This window comes from Dromiciops gliroides, chromosome 1 (genome assembly GCF_019393635.1).
Source record: "Dromiciops gliroides isolate mDroGli1 chromosome 1, mDroGli1.pri, whole genome shotgun sequence".
Lineage (NCBI taxonomy): Eukaryota > Metazoa > Chordata > Mammalia > Microbiotheria > Microbiotheriidae > Dromiciops > Dromiciops gliroides.
In genome coordinates this window covers 372024065-372047582 of record NC_057861.1, presented here as the reverse complement: position 1 = coordinate 372047582, position 23518 = coordinate 372024065, and the positions used below count along the sequence as shown (strand labels likewise).

The 23518-nt window shown below is 33.2% G+C and overlaps 1 protein-coding gene across 4 annotated transcripts in view; it reads left to right on the top strand.

Annotated features, from left to right (window-relative positions):
• Nucleotides 1–634: 634 nt before the first annotated feature.
• LOC122735941 (cadherin-10) overlaps nt 635–23518 on the top strand; it is a 301841-nt gene continuing 278957 nt past the window's right edge. The window contains exon 1 of one of the 4 annotated variants that reach the window (XM_043977833.1): nt 635–1109. The gene's annotated coding sequence lies outside the window, so the exon portion shown is untranslated. The remainder of the gene's footprint in view (nt 1110–23518) is intronic. The other 3 variants (XM_043977831.1, XM_043977834.1, XM_043977832.1) reach the window with 3 other exon arrangements.

The following is a 23518-nucleotide window of genomic DNA, read 5'->3' as shown; positions in this document are numbered from 1 at the left end:
TGGTTTTCCCATTACTCAGGATGGATTCTGCTGAGCAGAATTTGTTGTATTCTACTCCATCAAAAATTGCAGATTAAATCTGCCAAAAGGATTATATCTATAAAATGGAAAACTGGAAATGCAGGGCTCCAAATGTTCATAAAATGAATATAGTGCAGGCAGAAATCAGCAGAAATAAGGAAAGTAAATCAGCAATGTCTAAGTAAGCCTCAAATACCCTTTGGTAGAGGTAAACAGGGCTGACTCACACAGTAAAAGGATGAGCAAAGGAGGTGGGAAAGAATGTGAATAAGCCATACACAGGTCTGGAGAATTAAGAAAGAGAGAGAAGTCACTGAAAGCAAAAACCAAATAAATCCACAAAAGCATCACTCTGGTTACATATCAGGACTAGTTGTAATTTAACTTGGCACACTGTTAATGCATTTCCTTTCAATGCTTTGGCATAATAGTCTGGCACCATTACTTATGAGAAAGGAAAATAAGTTTGTCCTTTTTAAAATTTAAAATACAAGAAGAAGTCATTCCCTCGAAAATTATATTACTAGGGAGAACAGATTAGATTAGGCTGATTACCTTGGACTTCAACACAGAAAGCCATTCTCTTCTGAGGGGGAGGGGAAGTTTGTCACCCAAAGCCCTCCTCTCTGCATGTACCCTCCCACTGCATTCACTTGCAAATCACAGTGTGCTTGGAAAAGGCTGCACTTCCCAAGGCTCTAACCTTCCCATGGCAAGTGCTGTGGCTCTATCAGCAGAACCTTTCTCTGCTTGCTCTGTGAGTGTATCCGTGTGTGTGTGTCTGTGTGTGTGCGTGCTTGTGCGCGTGTGCGTGTGTGTGTATGTGGTGTGAGTGAAGAAGGGCTGGTGGCTTTTTTTCCCCCTGTATTAATCAGAAGCTCTGAATGAAAGCCAATCAGAGAGAGAGCTCCCCCGTTCGCTTCGCTTCCCTGCAGTCCAGAGTTAAAAGTGATGCTGAGGAAAAGCTTGAGTTAGATTCAAGTAGAACCGGGTTTAGAAAATTACAGCAGCAAACAAACAAAAAGCGGAGATAGTGGCACGATCTTCGGGTTGGATTGCTACTTCCTGCTCCAGAAGGAGAGTCAAAGGTAGGAGCTTTTCACCTCTCTCTTTCTTTCTGTCTTTTTAAAACTTAGAACGCTTTATATTCTTATGCTGGGAATCACAGTGGTCACAGTGATATTCAGAAATGATCTTCAACTCTGGTACAATTAAAAGGAGGAGGAGAGGAAATAGCTCGCATGCAGTGACAGGACCAACTGCTTGTGCGCCTTGTCCCTTGAATGACTGTGTGTATCATTAAAAACGAGGGGTGATGTTGATTTTACCCTACAGTGGGCTTATATTATACTTTTAGGTTTCCTGCTAGCTGAGCAGATGTTAGGAAACTGTGATTGATTTTATTTTGATGTGTGCTAATCTATGCTTACCTTGATGTTGAGTAGGGCTTATAAATGACACCTTGCTCTCCCTCTCCCTCACATTACTTTGCATACCTATGAATGGAATGCTTTCCTACTTAACATTCACTCATGCCCATAGTTCTTGGTACATGCAAAAGGTTCAGGATAGAAATGACAGACAGATGACAGATACCTAGATATAACAGATAGGTGGCCAGTGAATATCTACATACATGAAGTAGTTTGATGTTCTTTGGAATACAGTAAACACATATCCTGTATAAACAGTTCTCTCTAAGTCTGTCAATAGAAGGGAAAAGAAGAGATTAAATACATGTAGTCAGCAGTTGCAGCATTTATTGTCACTGCTGCAATAAAATCCATATTTTATGTGGTGTTAAATTAATGCAGCACATTGTAAGTCTGGATGCATGTGCCCAACAAGTAACTATTGATGGCATTGTAAGCTGGGGAAATTGTAATAGGCTAATACTGCTTTTGATGCTAATTGCCACTAGACAAACCTACAATCTCCTTATCATTAAAAAGGACTCCACACGTGCAATCAGTGACAAATACCAACCAGCATCTTAAAACTGACCTATCATCTTTTGCTTCCACATAAATGGAGCTGTTTCCTATAATCTTCATCTTTCATTCCAGTAAAAGCCTCATCATTATCCCAAACTGCACATCCATTACTTCAGAGATGTTTTGAGACACATTCTTTTTTCCGTCTTTTTCCTCCCTCCTGAAAGATCTATATTAAGAATCATCTGCCTGTCTTATGTTGACAACAGGCTTTATACTTCGATGTACATGTTACTATACTTTCCCTTGTAGAGGGAGAAATCTAGGTTTAAGATAATTTTTTGGGTGTATAACACTAGGTAAGAGTGTGTTTTCTCACCCCACCCCCACCCCACTGGTATGGTGATGATTTTTAATAAATAGAACTTTCACAATCATCTCATACTCCTTGAATGAATCAGTATTTTCATTTTCAGTTAAAATAATAAAGGAGAAAAGGGAAGAAGGTGTGTATTGGGAAAGAAAGAAAGAAAGCCTGGGGAGTTACAAAAATAAGTCTTACTTCCTCCCTCCCCCTTCCCCCCATAACCAAGAACTAAAAGCAGCTCATATATATTCAGTATGCCGAGTATGGGAGATAAATAGTTTTTGGAACAAACATAAGCTACTAATCCTATTTGTGCCTTGGGAACTCTTCAGATTTAACTCACCCTGATTTTTTTTTTAATGTGAAAGAAAAGTCTGTTTATGTAGTAATGTGTATTGTTAGATTTCACTTGAGAAAAACAGGTTTTGGTATGTTTCTAAGCATGAGGATGAATTTCTGCTTTCATGAAACGTGAACCTCTTTTTGTATGAAGTGCATAATGATATTTAACTGACTTCACTGGCACATGTGCCCTCAGTTTATGTTTGCAGTCATAGAGTTTCATATATTTGACCCTCATAGTACAGTGAAATGCCAAAGGGACATGAATATAACATGTACACACACGTGACAGTTATTCAATCTGGTTAATAAAGTGTGACTCTGCTATTAGTTTTATATTTACACATTTTATAAAACCTAGCAGTTGATTGGTAAGAAAGATTCTAAATAAGCTCAGATTGATACTTCTTAGGTCCTCTGCTTAGATACTTTCTCTAAATTAATAAACAAAAGGGGGGGTAGCTGAATTATAATTGGTTAGATATCAAGAGCCATTCATTCCTGAGGAAGTAAAGATTTGTCTGAGCACTGATGTTTTAGAAAACTGCTTTCCTCTTGTTTGATGTTGTTTCATCTTCTTAAATAATACCACAGAGAAGAATGAAAAGGTTAATTCTAAATGAATGCCAACCTTTTCCAAATTCTCAGGAGTCATTTCCTGATCATAATGTGATTTCCTTGGAAAAAAAATGACTGAGGCAGAGTGAGTCTCATCTGGGTGATTTTTGTGCAGATGACTTATTTCCTCTGCCGCTAAACCAGATTTGCAGCCGGATGGGAAGGCAGGTGATAATATGCAGGCTTCCTAGAATATCTAATTTTTACACCTGATTGTGCCACTAGGTGGCAGCATAGGGTGAGCGTTGGTCTAATACTGCTGATTCAGCAGCAAGGGGAAGCAGGTTTCTATTAAGTGTTATTACTGGTAATAGTGATGCATAATAAGCAATTAATTATATTCGGAAGCCATAAGCTCAAGCACTGAGAGTAGCTCTCAGGCTCCTAATTTGTAGTCATAACATATTTCTATGGATCAAATAATATTCTAAATCTGGCCATTTGGCATCAAGGTTATTTGTGAGATAAAGAGAGAGAACGTTGTGAAAACAATTACTAATAGCTATATACTAGTTTTTTCTCAAAGATACACATTTACCTTATAGATGTGTGAGAAAATATATGTTTAAATTATTACTTTTAATTATAATTTGTTTGAGCAAAAATATACTACTAATTTCACTATGTTTAGCATTCATAGTTTAAATGGACTTTCAAAAATCAAATAGCGTGAAAGATGACCTCATTCATTTTAACCAAGATATCTGAGCAGTGGTAAGATTGATTAAGCATTTTAACAAGGGTTCATCATATGTAATCCTATCTCGCATACTTGTTGATGGAGAATGGCACCATAGAAAAAAATATTATAAATTCTTAGTTTACAAAAATGGAGATGATCACAGGAAATAATATATTTCCCCATTTGAATCCTCATTTATCTTATTAATAAAATAATTTCATTCATCACACCTTAGTATATAATTTAGGAATATGAATTATGCAGATATAAAATATGAACAGTTATGATAAAAAATTATTAAGCACATATGTCCCTTTCTTCCTTTTTGATGAAATGTATTGATTTTATCTATGTTAGATTATGTCATAAGATTCCTTCCTCTACTTATACTTACCCTCCCCCAATCCACACATTCTGCCAACAAGTTACAATGGAAGGCCTGTTAAACCTCAAATTTTGCGAAAACTTTTGTTGCTCACTGAAAAGGAAGCAGGGGAATTAGGGGGAGCCTCTATAATCTCCATAGCCTTAAAAAAAGGAAATCCAAAAAGTTTGTTCCCTCTCAGATGTCACTAACAATCTGGGTTTGTGTCTTCTCTATTCCTCAGTCACTACCCTCCAATATAACCTTACTGCTCTGGGAGACATAAGCAGTACCCCCTTTCAATGATGCTTTTCTCTTGGAAAGGTCTTAGAAAGCACATGTGGCCATTATATACTTTTGACATTTCTTCTGGCTCACTTCTAAGTACAGCAACTAAAGGAAAATGTTAAAAAAAATAAATTTCAAAATTTTAAATTATAGGAAGTGCTTAATACCAAGGGAATATATCATCACTTCAGCATATAATTTTAACTAAGTCAAGTAATTAGCCTTAGATATTTTATCTTAAAATGTTTCAGTTAGAACTGTCGCATGCTTCCTCACTGATAGGCTAGAAAACATTTTATTATGAATGCAGGCTCCTCCCTAAAATGCATTGCTTAAATATTTTTAAAGAAGAGAGATATTTTGTTTTAATAGTTTTCTTCATATATATTTACATTCTCTTCTCTAGCTTGACTTGATGTGATGGCTAACTCCTTTCTTCAGTCTGGAAACTGAAAATATTAAATATATAACTACTCCACTGATCAGGAGAAAGAGCACAGTACATTTTGGTAGACCTTGGTAACCTGGTCTTTAAGCTTGCACAGTCCTGGGATAAACCCACTTTTTAAAATAATGCAGGCCAATGCTTTTAAAATAATGACTGCTTATAGATATGATGCCCTAGAAGAGCATCTTAGATGTAATATAGGTGGGGAGGACAAACCCTTAGAAATTGTGTTGACAATATTGGAGTGTACCTTTCCCTAATAATGATTCTCATGCTTTATTTTTATTAATTCTTTTTTTCACCAAATAGAATTTCAGATATTTTATTCTTTATAGTATATAAATCTCAATTAACATTAAAATGTGTATCAGGATTTTAAAAAAGAATAAACAATAGGTCAGAAGGCAATCACCTCAAACCAGAAAATTCAGCAGTAAAAGAAATGTCCAGTCAGTCACAGTACTGTGCTGATGCTCATAAGACGAATTCTGCTCTCTTCTTGGTTTGTATGACAGCAGAACTCCCTGAAAGACTTTTCCATGTGAAGTTTTATTATATTACCCAATATGTAATTATGCTTTTTGTAAATCTTGTGCCTTTATTGCCTGTGTTCCATCATCTGACACATTATAGATTGGATTTATTGCATTATCCTATCTCAGTGCTTTGCATTATCACATAAAAAAAAAACAACATAACGCATCCCTTAGTTTAGTTTGATAGAATTAAATTATTTAAAATGAAAGCATTCTTTGTGTATATTATCACCCCTAGGCTTTTAAGGAATAAAGGGTAGGCATCAATTCAATTTCCTGTCCTTATAAAGTGCTAGAAATATAATATTTATTAACAACGCGACTTTTTAAAAATCAACATGATGCAGAATGCATATAAATGAGATATTGTCTTCAGGTGTCAGGGTGAACATTAAGAAATTGCATGAAATGAATGTTTATTTACTCTAACAAAATGAACATTCAAGTAGTTGTGACATAGTCCTAATTTTAAAAATAAATAAGACAAATCATTCACCAGTTTCCTGGAAATAGCTTTGCCTAAGATAAGTAGATTCTTGGTTTGTTGGTTGCTGTAAGAAACACATGTCACCACTACTCAGACTCTGTAAACGTAAACTGATACATCATTAGGGAGAGTATGTTAGAGATAGGGAGAGGACTTATTTCCCCTCTTGTTTTCCAGAAGTTTAAGTAAGCTTAAGTTTTATCTGCATTTACACTGGAAACATGAAGGAAAAACTAGGGTAGTAATCTAGAAAATTCAATATAACAACTAATCTGTAGAATTCAAATAATTTTTCCCATCATGAATTATTCCAATAATGGCCTTAACCCTCTTTCTCAATTCAAATGAAAGCAAAGCTCTATTTGTATAAAGCAAAGGCAACAATATAGATAAAACAGAAGTTTTTTGATTTATTTTGGGGATTGTTTGGATGATTTTCAAAAGTCTGTAGTCTTTACTTTGACTGTGTTAGTGATTCAGTTTTATGGATATGTAGATCTACTTGTATAAATATAGCACAAGTCTCTGAGAAGTGGGGAAAATGGGCTCACATTAGCAAACAAGGGGACAGACTTGCCATTCAAATGTTAAAAGGTAACAATTAAGTTTTGATTATGTAAGGCCATACTTAAAATATCTTGCCAGTCTTTAAATTCTATTAGTTTAAAGATGAATTATGAAGACATTTGAATAGATAACTGGGGTTTAGATAATTTTAAAAGGTCTAATCAGAGATATAATTTTTTTCTTTATTTAGATCATGTTACTTTCTTAGCTATTTCTGTTACTTGAGAGAAAATAATCATTGGTATTGGATTTGCAAAGTGAAACTTGTATTCTTATTTTTATTTTCTACCATTGCTTATATTCAGAATATTCTTCAAAGATTAATAAGTAAAATGCTGGTAGACAGGTAGATAGATAGGTAATAGATGGATGATAGATAGATAAATAGATAGATAGATAGATAGATAGATAGATAGATAGATATCAAGCTAGAATAAATTCTGTGGAGCAGAGAGAAAAGGGAGAAATAGTTTCTTATTTGTTGCTTGAAAATTTGAGGACTTCAAATGTAAGACTAACAAAGGTATGAGTTTTTCTCATGTTTTATAGTAAATTCAGGAAATAATAACTTTAGAGTTGGGGTGTTTGATATCATATGAAAGACATTGGAGAAAACATTGCTTATTTTTATATCGAGTACATGGAAAGTAACAGTAGTACATGAAACATTTTTTCAAAGGTTTTTGCATTCTCAGAACTTTTTACATAAAGTTCTTTTTAAAATACATTAAAATAAACTTTGTTATCTACTAAAATAAGAATTACATCAATTATTATTTTACTTTCTAAAAAAGTTGCATTCCTTGCATTTTGTTGCATTAAGACTGAAAAACAGAATTCTATTTCATTAAATAATTGAAAACTAAGATGAAAATGAGTAACCATTAGCTTCAACAGCTATACAATTTTTATTTTTAATTGTCTTTTTCTCAAAACAAGATACTGTTTCCTATTCTGTAATCGTAAACTATATTGCATTATCAGACTATCTTTTCAATATGTAGTCTCTGAAGAGTGAAAACCACCAACATGCAGATTTATACTGAGTGCATCTGGCTGTGCATTTGGAGAAAAAGCCTGCTCTGTATGAATGGGAAGCTAAGTGCCATCCTGTCCCATCCTTCACATCCCTTACTGCAGATAATATTTTGAAGAGTAGTTGAAATTTAGTATTTTGTTTATAAATCAGAATTCTATGTATATACACTGGAATTTATTCTTCTGTTTGGTTGTTTGTACTTACCTAATGAAAGTGACATTAGATACTATTATACATAGGTTTAAAAGATTTCCACATTAAGACCATACGTAAATATTTATACCAGATTGTAATTTCTGCCAGTGATCATTTTTTGATTTGGTATGATCAATCAGGAATGTCAAATTGCTTTGTGTGACCAGCCAAAAAAGAGATGGAGCACTTCATTATTTGTTCAAAGATGACACATTTTAAAATTATGCTTTTTTTTTTAGCAGACAAAAGGAGTTAAGTTTGCATTTGTCAATTTGCTAATATGCCTAAACTAAAGGAATTTCGAATAATCACAGACATTATTTCTTTAAAAATAGCAGTTAGACAGACAGTACAAAACAGTGAAAATAATGCTAAATTTTGAAGTCATGGCACTTAGGGTCAAATCCTAATTCTCATTGTTAATATCTGTCTGATCTTGGTCAGGACTCAGTTTCCTCATCTGTGAAATACAGAGTTGCACTATACCACTTCTAAGATTTTTTCAGCTCAAAATCTTTGATTATATACTGTCTTAGTATAAATTTTAATATAAACTGTCCTTTCCTTCCTCACCACACTTTGCATGATGGATAGTATACTTTGTACAAAAGAGAATCTAATTCTAATGTCCCCTGGTCTGTCACTCAACAGAGTGATTTCACACTCATTTGCACTCACCATTTCAGGAGTAAATTCATGGCCTAACAAAGGGTACTCCTTTTGCAAATCTCATTAAAAGTACACTTTTTTTCGTCTTTAAAAAAAAAAAAATCAGGGTTGTCCTGAATGACTGCCATAGACATGGAACTGGAAGAAGCAGCGTTGGAGACCAAACAATTATTTGGTTCTACCATGGTGATCACTGGCTCTACTTCAAATTCTCAGAGCTGGCCTTTTTATGCACTACATAGAAAGGGCTTTTGTTAGACATTGCACAGCCAGGAACTTGCTATTGCAGTGACCAAATGATTTTCCAGAAATGTCCAGAGGTTGTTCAAGCCTCCTCCATTTCAAAAAAGAGGGATTTTTATAATATTTATCAAAACAACTTTGAGAATTACTTATGAATGTGTTCCTTTAATTCAAAGATCTGATTCTGAAAATTTATGTATTTTTTTAAACTTTCTGAGGTAAATCATGCTATATTTTATTAAACACACACAGAGAACCTGTGATTTAGATGTATTGGATCATAAAGCAGAGAATTCTCTTGTGAACCAAATAACTTCTAATTAACTTATCTGTCTTTTAATCTTGGATTGGTTAATGTCAGGCTATCTTTTAGAACATTATTTCACTCATTTTCATAAGTAAAATATCAATTTCTTTCCTGTAAATTAGCAAAATGAAATTATCCACTTTAATTTTTGTTTGATTTTAACATCTACATACAATGGTAGAATGATAAAATTGTTTATGTATAACAGTATACTTAAGTAATATAGTAGCATATTTATAGTATATTTATACAACAGTAAATTTTGATGACACAAATCTTTTTAAATTAATGTTACTGTCATTGAATGGATTGTGTGATCATACAATATGTTATAGTATAGAGTCAACTGTTGTTGCTGTTCAGACATTTTTTTCAGTTGTGTCCAACTCTTTGTGACCCCCTTTGAGGTTTTCTTGGAAAAGATACCAGAGTGTTTTGTCATTTCTTCCTCCAGCTCATTTTACAGGAGAGGAAACTGATGCAAAGAAGGTCAAGTGCCTTGTGTAGGCACTCTATCCAGTGTGCCACCTAGCTGTCCTAACTAATAACTGCCTGACTATATTGACTATAACTGTCAGTGTCTCCTAACAATTCCCTAGCAGAATCCCTTTCAGAGGAAAGAATGGAAATAGGATAAATTATAGTTCAAGTTAATATAAGGTATGGAAATTATTGGTTTATGAAATTGAAGTAAAGAGGAGAAGAAATTTATATAGTCTCAAAGGTTAAGACAATGTCTTCTATTACTGTTATTATTATATATTGGTTTGGGTTTGAGTGAAATGTATAACATCACTGATATTAATTTTACATACATAAGGCTAGGTAGTTGGACATGACTGAAATGACCCAACAATAACATAAGACTATTACAACTGTATAATAGCATTTATAGTACTTTCTTTTGTTCTAGCTTTTGGACAATTTTATTTAGTAGAAAGAGAGTTGACCCTAAAGTTAGATAGAACACATACCTGTGTTCAATTCTGCCTCTGACACATATTAGCTGTGTGATTCTGGGTACTCATTTAACCTCTCTGTGCTCTAGATACTAGATAATTCTCCAAGACTGCAAGGGGCAAAGATGGTGTCCAGGTGTATTGCTAGATTACTTTCCCATCTAGGAATTCTCTATACCAATACAACCACAGGTCTAGTCCCTCCCTATCATTACCTGTTCTAATTAGAAACTGATAAAATTATTTAAAACAATTTGAGAATACAATTATAAAATAGCATGTAGTATAATGGAATGAGATGCAATCTTGGAATTGTGAGACCTGCCTTCTAGTTCCGGCTCCAATGCTAATCTTTTCTCAGCAGCAAAATGAGAAAGTTGACTACCTAGGTGCTATAGTGGATATATAGAGTGTTTCGACTTGGAATAGGAAAGACCTATGCTTGAAATCAGCCTCAGACTTTTATTTAGCTCATGATTCTTAGTTATTTAATCTCCTACAGCCTCAGTTTCCTCCCATATAATAACAAAACCTACTTCAAAGGGTTTTTCTGAGGATCAAATAAATGTAATAACATGAAAAGTGCTTTGTAAATTTGTTCAGTATAATTATGACTTACTGGTATTTTATTATTATGGTCCTTGCCAGATTAAAATGCAGGTATGACTTGGCCACTTCCCATCTCTGTGATTTTGGACCAGTCACTTGTTTATATGGATATAGATATGATAGACTTAATAATAAGGTTTTTAATATAGAAGGTACCTCTTTCTAGGCCTCCCTACTTTTCCAAATTTGAATAGATGAACAGATTCTTAATGTCCATTCTAGTTCCAAAGTCCTCTGATCTATGACCATAAATAACTATATATTGGATATTAATATTTTTCATAGTCCTATAGATTCATTCCTTTCTTCATTAAATTTTAAAATAAAATTAGTTTACAAGGGGATAGCACATATATACTCATAGAAAATAGTGCTGTCATCAAATCACTTTGATAAAATCCCAAAGAGACATCTTGAAGATGATAATTAAAGGATCATTAGTTTAAACATGGAGTGAAAAAAAGATTGCAAAGAGCAAGAAGAAAGCTAACCAGTATGGATTGTGTTAGCCACATAAACTCATTCAGGTGAAACACATGAGTCATTCCTTTCAGAGTCTCTTTTCTGAGATCAGAGGAATGAGAATTTTTAAAAAAGGTGAGCAAGGGGCAGCTAGATGGCGCAGTGGATAGAGCACCGGCCCTGGAGTCAGGAGTACCTGAGTTCAAATCGGGCCTCAGAAACTTAACACTTACTAGCTGTGTGACCCTAGGCAAGTCACTTAATCCCAATTGCCTCACTAAAAAAAACAAAACAAAACAACAACAAAAAAAAGGTGAACAAGTGGTCCTATAAATGCTTTGATATCTATAAATCTTACAAATAATTTAATAGTCTATATCATAAGTAAGAAAAGCCAGGAGGTTATTACTTTTTTGATTGGGTATTAGAGATTATGACTTAAAAAAAATTCCACAATTAGAATCTGATTGTAAGGCTTTCCAAATGAAAATTTAGTTTTAATATATTTTATTTATATAATTAAGGTTTTATTTTAAAGGTAGTATGTATAACTTTTTTTGGAAACAAGAAGTTGAACCGTTTTAAAAAAAAAATTTAGGCAATTAGTGATATCCAACTCAATCCTAACTAATGGAATTCAGTCCAATCCAAAAAGCATTTTTTAAATTCTTGCAATCTGTAAGACACTCTCCTAGGTGCAAAGGATAAAAAGATAAAGTGAAAGACAATCCCTGCCCTCAAGGAGCTTACATTCTACTAGGGATGATTATACTATCATGTGGGAAGATAATTGTAGTCATTAGAAGGTATTTATATATCTTTAAAAACAAACATTAAAAGTACCATTGCTCAATGAAGAAGTGTGTGTTATAATTTAATTAATTATACTCAAGTGAAATATCGCCAATATAACAGCATGATGACATGTAGTGTCTCATCTTTCTGCTTAAAGAATAAATTTACACAACTCATTTAAAAATATTTATCCTAATAAAGACATTTACATTTATAATTTGAATTTTAAAGTCATAAATATATATGTATGTGATATAAACTTCCATACAAAGATGACTATGACTACAGCATGAAGCTTAAAGGCACTAAACAAATCCAGTTGAATGAGGCCAAAAATTAGCCTTTAGGTCCTATAATTCCTATAAGTACCACTGCCATTCTGTCATTGAGATCAAACATTTCTATGTAATATTTACTTGCCCTTAAGTAGTATGATTTTCAATGGAATTTTGTCATACTTTGTTGTCACTTAGTCAATAGAATATTAAAAATATAATTCATGATTCTCTTAGTTAAAATAAAATATTACAGTAATTTCCTGTGGAAGGACAGGAAATGCTACTTATAATTTCAATATTGAAGTAAGTAAACTTTTCTTCTTGCTGAGAGAGAATCCCATAGTGGATAGAGACAATGTTCACAGACTGGGAAGAGACCTATTGAGATTCCACATCTGACACAAACTGATTGTGTGACCTTGGGGCAGGTAACCAAAACTTCTTGGTGTCCTAGGCAAGAGGTATCAAATTCAAGACCCATAATATTCCTAAATGCCTGGAACAAGATTAAAATGTAATTGGGACATATTTAATAACATAAATGAAAATAAAATAAAAACATAGACAATATTATATTTTAAAGCTACATCAATATGTGTCTCACGGGGATAAGTTTCTTTTACAAAGGGTCAGAAATTAACTTTTATCCCCTTAATATTCTAATCCTATTAAGAAAAAAATTCTTCTTCCTAAATATCTTTTGCACAGTGTGGGAGGAGGCAGGTTGCAAATCCCTAACTCAATGTTTACATAATTTAAATTTAAATTATGAATGAGAACAAAAAATACTAGAAGACTGATTGGATAATTAATTACCCAGACTACCTTAATTTTTCATCTTTTCCCCAAATTTCATTTTTACATGCTCTAAACTTATTGGCAACTAGAGCTTGTAGGCTGTAACTGCTTGAATTTTAAATGAAAATAAATTAGATTTCATCACTTAATCAGTGTCAAGATGGGGTTATGTTAATAAATTATTGACCCATTAGAAGGTGAACTGCTAGGGATTTTTCAGGTGAAATTTTCATCTTTGCTAGCTCAGTCTTCCAAAAAAGCTGGATAAGATTTTTTTTTTTATTTTGGTCTTTGGAGCCATCTTGTGGTAGGACCACAGTATGTATGTATGTATGTATATATATATATATATATATATATATATGAAGTCTAATATTCTTCCTTCCAAATTCTTTTCCAGCTAAACTGTTTTAATTCAGCACCATCGAAACAGATGTGAATTTACAGAAGAGCTATAAAATGGCATTAAAAATGTAGCATGTTTAGATTAATGTCATTTTCTTTTTACATCTCAATATGAATTATATAAAATATTGTTTTACAAAAAAACTCAACAAAAATAAAAACTTTTTGAGCAGGACATAATTACAAAACTGAAATGTATTTTTGCTGTGCAGCTGCAAGAGATCTCTACAGAATCCTTAAATGTTTAGCTAGCTCAAGGCAAAATTCATTTCAGTATACTCTAGTGTGCAGCACAAAGAAAACAAGGCTTATGCTATCATTATTTTTGCATTTTGTAAAACCTAAATGTAAATATGCAACCCCATTAAAAAAAGGAGAAATGTTACTAGCAACTCAGGTGATCTCATTTATTTCTCTGTGGACTTAGTGGAAGTTCAGATAGACAATTATGTGTGCTTTCATAAGAAATGAATACTGGATTAAATCTCAATTAGTTTTGTGTAATGTAAATGCTAGCAATTCATTAAGCCCTTTTATTGTGTATGTTGTTTTAAAAACTTTGTGAATGGAAGCTGAACCCAGGAATGTTACTATTGTTGTTATGGTCATTTTATCAGGAAGTACTTGACCTTAAAAGGGGAAGAAATTAAAATATATTTTCAAATAACATAATATCCCAAAATGTCTAATGATTTTTAAAAAAAATTTCTTAATATGTACTTTTAAACTGATGAAAATATGGGGCAACTAGGAGGCTAACGGCTAATTGGATAGGTGGCATAGTGGCTAAAGCACTGGCCCTGGATTCAGGAGGACCTGAGTTCAAATCTGGCCTCAAACACTTCATACTTACTAGCTGTGTGAACCTTTGCAAGTCACTTAACCCTCATTGCCCCATCAAAAAGAAAAAAAAAAAGGAAAGGAAAAAAAAACTTATGAAATAGGTTAGGAAAATTAGGAAATTCTAATTTATTATTTTGGATTATATTCTTTTGTATAAAACATTTATAAAATTACTTTTTGTGGTATTTTATTAAATAATCTTGACAATCTCCAGTTGTAAAACATGCATTCCTTTGGGTTTTGTACTATTTAAAAAGTGATGTGATTTAGGTAGGTCATTTATATGTCAGCAAATAAATAGGTGGAGACAGATTAGATAGCTTCATGGGGAGGGTACAGAAATTCTCCTGGAAGTGGATCTTGGGAAAATCTGAAATAGGATTAGTATTCCCTGGTTGAGACCAGAGAGAATAAAGAGAGACTGGCAGGATGAAAGGAAGGAGAAGAAGGCTGTAGGTCTTTAATAAGTCATTTTCTACTTATGTTTCATACTATTTAATAAACAAATGAATTGCTTTTAACTGGCTCTTTATGTAAAAGAAAATATAAACTAACTGGAAAACAAAAGTCTGAAAAATAGATTTACACAGTGATATATATATATATGTATATATATATATATATTTATATACTTCCTGAAACAAATTTCATACACACACAAACATACATATATAATTGTTTTTATATTATTGTATTAATTAAATTGGTATTAGCTAAAGTTTAATATTAATAAAATATAATTAATGAATTATAAATTGGCAGATTACAATTATCTATGGTTTTTATTTGTAGGGATGATATTTATCATTATTCTTTTGAAGCCAAAATATATTACTTAATTTAGAATCTACCACCAAAAATTTTCACTAAAAATAATGGTTAGAATGAGTTGTACCTCAGTCTAAGCACAATGTTCTTTATGAAAATAGTGGGAGTTATGATAACCATTTTATCAAGCACATACTGTCAATAAAAAGATTTCAAGTGATTTTGTTTTAGTTCTAAACTATATTCACAAATCATCAATTTTCTATCAGAAAATCCAGTATTGCTTCATAATACATAATGCTTTTAGTTCAACTTCAAAAGGAAAGACCTGAAGAAATCTTCTAAGAACTAAATATATTTATAATATATAGATATACATTTTTGATGTTTCCACATTTAGATGTATTGATTCTAGCAACATTCTTTCACTCATAATTATTAAATATGTAATCATAAATATAGACTAAAACATGACATCTCTCCATATAAGTAACAGAAAACTCATAAAAAGCCTAAGTAGTTTAAACTAGAAAATTCTATTTTCTTATTAGTCATAATCTAAAGCTTTTAATATTTAAAATATATTAATGTGGACAAAGTTTAAAAAAAGATTTTCCCATACTCTTCATAATATTTATATAATTAGAAGAAAACAAAAAGAAAAAGTAAAAGCAAAACTTCCTAATTAAAAAACAATTAAAATACCTTTCTATGCTATTTTTTGTACTTTTGTAAGTATATTGTATCTATTATTTTATCCTTACAACTATGTTAAAGAGATAGGGATAATATTTTGCTCCTAAATGAACAAATAAGGATACTGATCCGGGATTATTTAAATGGATTCCTTGATTGTTGTTGAACAATGGTTTCAGTCTTGTCTAACTCTTTGTGACTTCATTTGGGATTTTCTTGATGGATGTACTGGAATAGTTTGCCATTTCCTTCTCCGACTCATTTTACAGATGAGGAAACTGAGGCAAAGAAGGTTAAGTGACTTGCCCAGGGTCACACAGCTAGTTAGTTAAGGGTCTGAGGCCAATTTAAACTCAAGTCTTCCTAACTCCAATCTCAGTGTTCAATCTGCTGCACCACCTAGCTGACCTAAGGTTAAAATAGAGCAAAAGATGGATGGCAATACACATTTCAGTGTTTGTTTTGTGTGTGTGTGTGTGTGTGTGTGTGTGTGTGAAGACATCTTACTGGGTAGTTAATACTTGTAGTAAGAACCTATATAGCACCAGACTAAGGGGTGGAAGGAGCTTTAAAATGGAGTGCAAGGACTTTGCAGTCTTTTCGAAGTACAAGAATAAAACTGAATTGCAATTCAAGGCAATAACATTAAAAACCAATAGAAGAATTATGAAAGAGTGCTAGAAATGGTGAGAGTAGAGAGGAAATATCCTTCCTCAGGACAATCAGATAAAGCTGAACATAGCAACTGAGATAGACTCTGAAGGAGTAGCATAATTTAAATAGGTAGACAAATAGGGCAAGACCTTTTTAAGATTGGGAAACATCATGACAAATATCTTAGCAATAGAAAACAGCATAGTAGATTGATAGACACTGAAAAAGTTGGTCTAGATAGAGAAACGGTTCATTCCCTTCCCTCATTATCAAGTATCTACTGGACCTAAAATCAAAAGGTTTACTCCTGGAGGTTCTGTAAATATCACTGATACCCCAATATTTGTTAGTTTCCCTGCCTCATCTTCTTTGCCACCTCCAGCCTCACAACATGGACAATTTCAGGAACTTTCTACTCCCTAATCCTTAGGGGTTAGCTTTTGCTATAAATAGATAACATTGTACCTTCAGCTCTGGGGCCCTCTTGGTTACTCAAAGGCATAAAAAGTCCCAACCACAGATAATCAGGACACTTGGTCTTGGTGAATTTCTGAATACCACTTGAGTCACATCTTTTACTATATCCTGCCCTGATGATTAGGTCTATTTTCATATGGAGATGGGAAGTGCCATATGTAGAGAAGTTAAGTGCCACCATATACTTGTTACCTATGTTACATTGAGCAAAGTAAACCTCCTTTTGTTAACTGTTCAATGCCTTGCAAGTGAGTGCCTCATTTCATCCCCACATCAATCCTAAATGAAGAGAGTGCTGGTATTAGTGCCATATCTGTCATAATTTCAAACTAAAAATTTCTCAAATGGAACTCATTATTTTTCCCTTAAACATACTTCTCTTCAACACTTTTCTATTTCTTTTGAGGAAAAAAAATATCTTCCCACTCACAGAGATTCACAACCTGAAAATATCATTGGCTCTTCTCTCTGTCTTCCCACATGCAGTTAGATATAACAATACTTGTCAGTTCTACCTTCATGTCATCTCTTTTAACAATTCTTTCCAGTAACAGGACCACCACAAACCCATGCTATTATGACTTGCCTAGACTATTATAATAGCCTCCCGATTTGTCTTCCTGCTTCCATTCTTTCCCATTCTCCAATCCATTCTTTACGCAGGTGCCCAGATCATCATGCAGGTCACAGACATGACTTTGTCACTCCCTTGGACAAAAAGCACCTGCTTTTTGCTTCTAAAATTAAAACCAAACCCCTTAGCCTAGCATATAAGGTCCTGCACAGTTTGGCTCCCATCTGTCATTCCAAATTTACTTCATACTCCTCTTAACAAATTCTATATTCCAGGCAAATTGGAACCATTCTTCTAAAGATATTCTACTTTCTATGCTGTACATTTATATAAGATGCCCCCTATGTTTGCAATGCATGCTTTCTGCTTTTCAACCTCTTAGTTTATTTGGATTCTGTATTCCTTCAAGTATGAATCAATTTTAATGCTACTTCTTCTTTGAGGCTTATAATGACACTCCCACCCCTACCTTCAGGCAATAAAATAAGTACATTATCCCTAGACAATTTTCCTGGTACTATATCAGTGCACATTTTATCTACTTTCCTATTTTCCCTAATCCTCATTCTACATCAAGTTCCTTGAAGGCAGGGATTGAGGGTGGAGTATTATTATTTCTAATGGATAGCAGATTGCCGTACATTGCCAGTAATTAATAGATGTCTATTGAAATGAATTCAATGTAATCATAAGGAGTAGTATGAAATATGGTTGATAGGATAGTGGCAAAAAGGGACTTAATGATAAAGAGCATAGAGTATACTCTATAGATAAATCCAATCCAATTCTCTCTCTCTCTCTCTCTCTCTCTCTCTCTCTCTCTGTGTCTCTGTGTCTCTCTCTCTCTCCTGATAGAGATTTTTGAGAAGAGAAATTAAAAACTATTTTTATATCATTTTACTGACATGACTAGCTGCTTGACTTAACTGACAATTGAGTATATTTTAGGTATCATATAAGCACAAATATATATATATATATATATGCATGCATGTTGTATTATATATATATATACATATATATATATGTTTTTAAAAGTTTATCTTAGAAAGCATATCAACTAATCAATAAAAATTATTAAGCCCTTTCTATGCACATGAGATTATTTTGTTGCCAAGGACCTCACATTGGTTACTTTGAAGATTATTTTCATTTTTGTTTCACTTATTTTTAGTGTTTAGAAGCATTCTTCCATGTTGTTAATATTTAGCAGTTCTTTTGAGAACTTTTTTATTTCTAAACTCTGAACAACTGGGGGAGAAGTCTTGAATTAAGTCTTGAATAAAACCAGAGATTACAACAAAATTAAAAATCATAAATGAAATATCAAGAGTAATAGATAACCGAAATGTTAGAAAGAAGGGCACTATTCAATCTCTTCTATTCAAATGATTGATTGTATTTTTGATTCTTCTCTATCATAGTATAATAGATTTGAAGTTGGGATCTTCTTAGTCATGTTATAAATCTGCTGCATTTTCCAAAGGAGTAAGCTGAAGTCCAAAAATGTTGTTATATGCTCTAGGTCAGACAAGGAATGATAGGTTTTCAACCTAAGACCTTTGACTACAAAACTAGTAAATTTCTCATTTCACCAAAATACCAGTGGTCTCATTTTCACCAAGTTGCTATTACTTCTCATATCAAATACAGGCAGTTCTGCAATAATTCACAAAATAAATTTCTAAACAAATATTAAGCTCTGCAAAATTGTACAAAAAAGCACACAGATCTTATGGGGGTGGGGTAGGGTGGGGTTAGATATAGAAATCACAAAAAATTCAAGTGACATAAAAAAATTAAAATGATATGAACCTAATAAAAAGCAGCACAATTTACATATGTTAAATGGTTAATAATAAATAGTGGCAATATCAGCAGTTTTAGGCTGTTCACCTTTCTCTAGGAAGGAATTATATATAAGGCAACTTGAAATTCTGTTATACTCAAAATGTTCCCTAATTTGTCAATTGTATTGACACAGATCAATGTTTCTGAAACACATATTATAGTAGAACTAACTGTTCATTATCAACTTTTGCAGGTTCCACTACCAAATTATCTCTTTCACCTCCTCTTTCATCTTTAGTCTACCACTAGGACTTTATTATTGACTTCTAACACTGTGGTAATAGCATCTTTTGGGGAGGGGTAATAGCATCTTAACAGACATTGCTTAATTAACTTTCTCTGCCATGGTATCTATCCTATCACTTTCAGAATTCCTTATGCATAAATTTGTCCATTTTATGTTTAAACTCCTTAAATGGCTCTCTTTTGTGAAAGAATCCTAAAATTGTGAAGTACCTCAAAGACAATCTATTTCTTTTTCACTTTTTTTCTTCTTTTTTTTGGCTAGGCAATGAGGGTTAAGTGACTTGCCTAGTGTCAAACAGCTAGTAAGTGTCAAGTGTCTAAGGCCAATTTGAACTCAGGTCCTCCTGAATCCAGGGCCGGTGCTTTATCCACTGTACCACCTAGCTGCCCCCAGACCATCTATTTCTTAACATAAATTCTCTGACAAAATAACAAAGTAGTAATTATATAATCCTTATCTTGAAAATCTCCAGTGAATGCAAATCCTTTATTCCTGAGCCATGTGTATATATCTTATTTTATTCCAGTTGGAGAGCTCAGAGTGATACCTAGTCTAAAGAAACAATTTGAAGATAAGGAAACTAATTTCCAGATAGATTAAGTGAGTCATCCAAGTTCACAAAGGTGGCAAATGGCAAGAGCAGGAGCTGAACTGGTCTTCTGATTCTAAATCCAACACTGATCACTGTGTTATGTTGTGTCCTCATTTTTTTCTTTGTAACCTTAGCACCTGACACAGTACCCCTCACATAGTAGGCCCTTAGTAAATGCTTGTTGATTGATCACTTCATTAACAGTTTTTCTTCAATATTTTTTGGCTAAAACTCTTGATTCATATATACTTCAAACTAGTTTTTTTTCTTTTATTTTTGGCAGGGGGGATGGTCTTATAGTCTTCCATTTTAAGGTATTATTCCATCTCTCAACATAGTCTGAATACTGTTCTTAACATTTTTCTTATTGTACTTTAGGAAAATTGGAATACTGAATAATTATTTCAATGCCAATAACAGATTTTCAGGGGTTTTGTCTTACCTCTTTTTCTACCCTTTTGTTTATGATAGTTTTGTCTTTGGACTTCAATTAAAATCTTATGTGTTATAGGGGCTGGTATATGTGTCTTACTCCTAAGTAGATTGTGAGCAATGAAGAAGGCTGAAGCCATAGAAGACAGAATTTATAGGTACTTTATATTCATTTGTTGAACTTGAACTGGGATAAAAAGTAGCTCTGTTGTAAAAATTAATAGATAGATAGATAGATAGATAGATAGATAGATAGATAGATAGATAGATAGATAGATAGATAGATAGATAGATAGAGGCAGAATATGATGCAATTTGTAGCCTTGCTGTGCTCCCTTTAGATTAAACTATTCTAAATGAGAGAATAAATCAATCAATAAACACTTATTATGCACTTGCTATGTGGCAGACATTGCCCTAAATACACCAAAAAAGACAAAAATAAATAGTCCCTGTCCTCAATGAGCTTACAGTGTAAGGCAGGAGACGCTATGCAAACAAATACACAGAAAGCAAGCTATATACAAAAAATAGGAAGTGCTTAACAAAAGGAATGCATTGGATGGTTTAGGAAGACTTCTTGCAGAAGGTGTTCATTTAGTTGGGATTTAAAGAAAGGTAGGATGGTCAGTAGTTGAAGGAGAAGAGGGAAAAGTATTCTAAACATGGGGGATCACCAAAAAAAAATGCCCAGAGTCTAGAGTTGGTTTAAGATGTCTACTGGACATCAAGTTCAAGATGTCTGAAATGCAGTTGGGAATACAAGATTGGAATTCAGCAGAGATTTATCTGCAAGATAAGTAAATTTGAGAATCATGGCCCTTCATAGAGATGATAATTAAATCCATGGTAAGTGATTAGAATACTAAGAAAAATAGTATAGAGGGAGAAGAGCAAAGGATCCAATACAGAACCCTGAGGGACACCTACACTTAGAGTGAATAATCTGGAATAGTGCCCCAAAAAGGAGATAGAGAAGGGGCAGTCATAAAGATAGGAGGAAAATCTAGAGATAATGTCCCCAAATCCTATATAGAAAAAAAGAATCTCAAGGAAGAGAAAATGATCAACAGTATCAGAGATTTCAGAGAGGTCCAAAAGAATGAGGATTGAGAAAAAGCCACTGGATTTGGCAGTTAATTAGTAACCATGGAGAGAACAGTTTTGGTGGAATGAGTTCAGAAGCTACCTTCTAAGTGGTTAAGAGGACGGTGAATTTTGAGAAAGTGAAGGCATCTATTGTAGATGGTCTTAAGAAGTAATTTAGCTATAAACTGCAGAAGTGATAGGGATGATAATTAGCAGAATAGAATACTCATTTGAGGGCATTTTTAACAAGGGGGAGATATGGACGTTTTTTTCGGCAGAATTGACTGAACTAGTAGATAGGAAGAAATTGAAAGTAAGTGAAAGAGTAGGAATGACTGAAGGGATAGTCTGCTAGAGGAGATGGTATGGAATAGGATTACTTGAAGTTAGGGCGTTAGTTTTGGAAAGTTGTAAGGCTTCATGTGGGAAAGTGGTAGATATTAAATTGTATCTCTTAAATGGCAGATGCCTTTCAAATGACTGTAAGACTAGGTTTCCTCATTCATAAAATTGGTCATTTCACTACCCTGCTCAATTAACTTAAGTGGCACCTAAATGCTTACTAAGTAAAGTTCTAAATACCTTGTAGAGTCAAGGGACTCTATACTTTGATGCTACCCTACCTATGTAAACTTACTTCCTTTTACACCTCTCTCTGTTATATTCCATGCAAACTAGACTCTTTTCTGAACCTTGAAGATGTCCTATGTTTATAGGACTTTGCTTATATGGTTCATCGTACCTTCAATGTCTCACTGCCCCCTCTTACTCTGCTGAATTCCAATCATTTTGTTACTGACAATTTTTGGATGGATGTTGAAAAACACTAGTGGCTAAACAAGAGGAAGACCACATTGAAATAAATGATCATAGGGGTGCTTTTTAGCACCTTGGTTAGATGACTTTTCCCTGATCTCCAGTATCAATAAGGAATATCCCTTCCAAACCCACGTAACATTTTAAGTTTTATACCCACCACCCCATATACACTAATCAGATGATATTAAGTTAATTATTATTAGAATTCTCCCCTAATAAATTATAAACTAAAGGAGAGCAGAGATTGTATCTTTTCTAAGTTTTGCAATCCACTGGCATGTACCACAGAGCTCTGCACATAGAATATGCTTAATCAACATTTAGTAAATTAAATTTGCTGAACATCTACATGTTATATACTTGTATGTATGGAGGCAAAAAAAGGCTTTCACTACTCCTTGTGTCCAAATGTTGGTTTTTCATAATGATGTAGACGTGTTTGCAGAGTTGAATTAACTGGAAAAAAAAAAAAGAAATGAACTTTTATTACTAGACCACCACGCTTTTCATAGAATAATAAAAATAGATGTAATTGATATATTTTTCATTTTCATCACTGGTTTAGTTGAAAGTTATGTGAAAAAACACATGCTGTGAGACAAATCTTTCAAAAAAAAAGATGTGGTTATTTAAAACATGGCTGAACTCCAAGTGCATTCAACATTCCTCATTATATTCAATTTCTTTGTTTCTGGTGGTTTTCCTTTTTCTTAGGTAAGATATATAATAAACTGGACACCTGCTCTTTTAGCATGTATTTTTGCACATTCCAGAGTGAAATATTATGCAAAAACTATAGTCAAAACCTTTCAAATCCCACTCTTAGGAAAATGCTGTACATGTCTTTCCTCCTTTTAACATAAATCTCTATTCATAGATCTTTAAATAGACTGAAAATGGATGATTTCTTTAAGTGCTAGAATTGTCATTTCTAATTTTTAAAGAAATAACCCACTTTTACAATTGCATACTATTCTGGCATTGTCCTTTTAAGATTCATTAAAGATATTACCTATCTTCACATTGTCTCTGTAAATTCTTTTTTTTTTTAATGGTATTGCTG